A 3,619-nucleotide genomic window follows, 5' to 3' on the forward strand; every position below is an offset into this window, starting at 1 on the left:
GTTCTTGGAAAATCCTCGGAAGTACTTGCACTTGTTTTGTTATATACTCAGCTTTGCTGAGAGGCTATGTATGTATAAGTCTCTAAAACTTATGCTTTCCTTATGTTTACAAATTACATAAAAATTTGAAGGAAAATTTGTGTTGAAAGCAAATAGAGATACTTCGAAAATGTCCATTTTTTCCCAAAACAGAACACAGTGCGCCGCGACGACACTATCCAACTCTGCACACGCCCACGTACATCGGATTCGTCCTTTTCCTAATACGTTGTTTACATGACGCAATTTCAGAGGCGATTAGTTGAATTAAAAGTTGGCTGATCTCCCAATTTCATTAAGAGCGATTAGTTGAACGGCCGTTCATACCAGGCCATTGTTGCTCTTACCTAAAAATTGCCTGTAAAATCGCCTCATCCAAACACCCTTTAAGCCTGCCGTTTTAGGATATTATGTAAATTAATCAAAATTTGCTAGTTCCACTGTCAATTATATAAATATTCAAGATTTGAAAAAAGCGCCTAAAAAAGGCTAAAACCCGTTTTGAAAACCCGAGGCAATCACCCCATAGTTAACAATTTTCCTCGAAATTTGGACATACATACGTATACTAATTTAGCTCTTTTTGAGCAAAACACTAAAAAACATTTGAAGTCGTAGAACAACCGAGTCCACCTTTCATATAACGGTACTTGCAAAACGTCTGCACATCTTGTAATCGCAATTCTAGGTACATTAGTAACGCTATCAATATATTAAGCAATTCAGCTATGGATTTTAGTAAAACTTCTTGTATTGCGTATTTCACGTGGGCAATATTATTTTACCGACTTCCAAACAAATTTATCCGTTTCACGAGAGCGCAGAATGTGAAGACGGTTTAAAAATTTACGGGAATTTTACTAACCGGTTACAAAAAGTATTACCTGCGTTTGACAGGATTTATTCTTGTACAATTTTAGAAACAACGTGTGACATCACAAACTTTTAATACCATATATACATATGTGTATCTTGGTTATGGCTTAACCAATCTTTTCCAAACATGGCACACGCATTGCCTTTTACCTTGTTAAACAAATGGTGAAATTGTACCAGGTGTAGTCAGGGCCGTCGAGAGAAAACTCGGGCATCGGACTAAAAAAACATGAGCCTCTATACATAAATTGTATTACCTAAAAGCATATGATCATTTTCCTTCATTTATAGAGTATAGAGAAACAATCAGCGCGTAACGGAATATGTTTATAATAAAAACCTATAACGAAGGAGCAAATAATGCGAATACGAAAGCGAATGCGAATGTCAAAATTAATGCAGAAGCTCCGCGGTTGCGAATGCAAATGTGAATATTCGCAACAACCCTGCTTCGTATGCCCAAAGCCAATACCAAGTGAGAATGAGAATGAGCGGCGTCATATACATAAGTATGAACTATGGACATAGGCATAGGAAATTCAAGTTTAGTACTTCCCCTAGGAGCCATTAGCTGGTCGTTTTTTTCCCAATTCATTAATGCGCATTTTAACATCCGGAAATATCCAAGTGACCATAGTATTTGATAAATCATACTTGTGTGTATTAATATGTATGTGCATGTATGAGAACACTAGGGTGGTCCGAAAAAAGTACAGCCGGAATTTTAATGCTCTCACCCCCTAGGATTGGTATATACCAAAAAAAAATATACCCCTGTTAGTATTAAAAAATGGTAAAATATACTAACTATTCCCTGAAGTCTTCTTGAGAGCAAAATATTGATTAAGGGGGTAAGAGCATAAATGTTCCGACTTTACTTTTTCACGTGCATTTTTGCACCACCTTAGTGAACACATATATGTATGGATTGCACATTCGAATGTAGTACAAAATTCAATATATCAATGTACGAGTACTGATAGAATTTGATAAACGAAGTGTAAGTTGTCAACAGGAATACTTCAATTTAAGTAGCAATAAATACCAATTAAAATGTCACTAACTAGGACACGCCCCCGACTACCTAGGCACTTAGAAAATATACATACATACATACATTATGTAAATAAACACATTCCTACTGTGAATATCAAATTTTGGGCATCATATTCCACCATAGTACATTCCAATATTCATATGCCAGCTAGCCATCAGCACAGCCCCAGATGTTTTCCACACATTAACAACTTGCCATCACAAAAAAGGACATCGAGTCAAGATTGTTGGTAGAGGTAGTAGGAGTAAAATACCAGCATGTGATTGCATTTACTGTGTATTTACATACATACATATGCACATTAAGGCGGGTCGGGTTGTAGAGACTTTGCTGACAAAACCATGTGCCAAAAAACAATTTCGAACTTGTCAAATTACGAAAATGTGTATTTTTCCTTTGCTACGTTTTAATTTGCCGTAGTGCCCTAAAGAAGTGTTCAATTTTTTCTATAAAAACATGCTTTAAGGGGTTTTTTGTATGACGAATCCGTAATTTGAGAAAATTTTATTAATTTTAAAAGTTTTTAATTAAAATGGAAATGTTGTTTTTTTTATTATTTCTATGTTGTCCATTGAATGTAAGTTGTTTGAAAAAAAAAATTTAAAGGAATGTAAAATATACTTAATTTTTTTAAATGTAATAAAATGTAAAAAATTGTTCGGTTTGCGCCCTCTCGCGGATGTTTTAAGAAAAAGATATGTAAGTCTACACCTTTTCCCAGAGTACTTCAGAAGGCGTCAAATGTACTTCAGCAAACGTAAAATGTACTTCAGAATAGAACAGTTGTAGAAATGGATTCCTCAAACAAAAAAAAAAAAAATATTAAAATAAAATTAACACTTTTCTACGACACTACAGCAAAAAAAAGCGCTGCCAACGGAAAAACACCATTTTCGCAATTTGGCAAGTTCGAAAAAGATTTTAGACCTATCGTTTCTTCGGCAAGAATTTCACGTAAAACACCCCTACGCCATACCCGAATATTTAGTAAAAAAAAAATTGACCTGCTCTAATATACATACACATTTATTTGACGAAATGAAATATGCTTGTGCATATCATAAAAACAGTGGGAAACAGAGCACATGCAAGGAAACAAAAAATATGCGCATAAATCAAAGCGATTACATTTTAGTCACGGCTAATTGCCGCAACCACAAATCAATCGGGGTGAGGAAAGGAAGTGGGAAAGATGATCAGCATTTCAAGGAAATTAAATGCATGAATGTGCGTGTGCGTGATGAGGTCGGCTTAGGCGTTGAACCACAGGCGCCAATCCATATATTTTACGGGTACTTATTCATGTATGCACAATCGCGTATATATGTATGTGTATTTGTGTTGTATGATGATATCCCAGTGGGAAAAGCAGTAATGCATTACATGCGTGTTAAATAATGTAATGCATTTCTTCTGTCCCAAAAAAAAAAAACCAATACATACATTTCTCGATTACTAGATAATGCAAAATTGAATGTCCTACTTGTTTTAGGACATCGGAAAAAATGCATTTTTGAATGTTTTACTGATTATACAGGTTTGCAACACAAAAAAAAGTTTCTGTATATTGAACCAAACCTTTGTATCCCTATGTTATTCGATCAGGTTCGAGCTCATTTGATGGTCAAGTAGCAAAAAATTCACTGA

This window comes from Rhagoletis zephyria, unplaced genomic scaffold, assembly GCF_001687245.7.
Source record: "Rhagoletis zephyria isolate East Lansing unplaced genomic scaffold, Rhagoletis_zephyria_1.1 Rzeph_scaffold_09100, whole genome shotgun sequence".
In the NCBI taxonomy this organism is placed as follows: Eukaryota; Metazoa; Arthropoda; class Insecta; order Diptera; family Tephritidae; genus Rhagoletis; species Rhagoletis zephyria.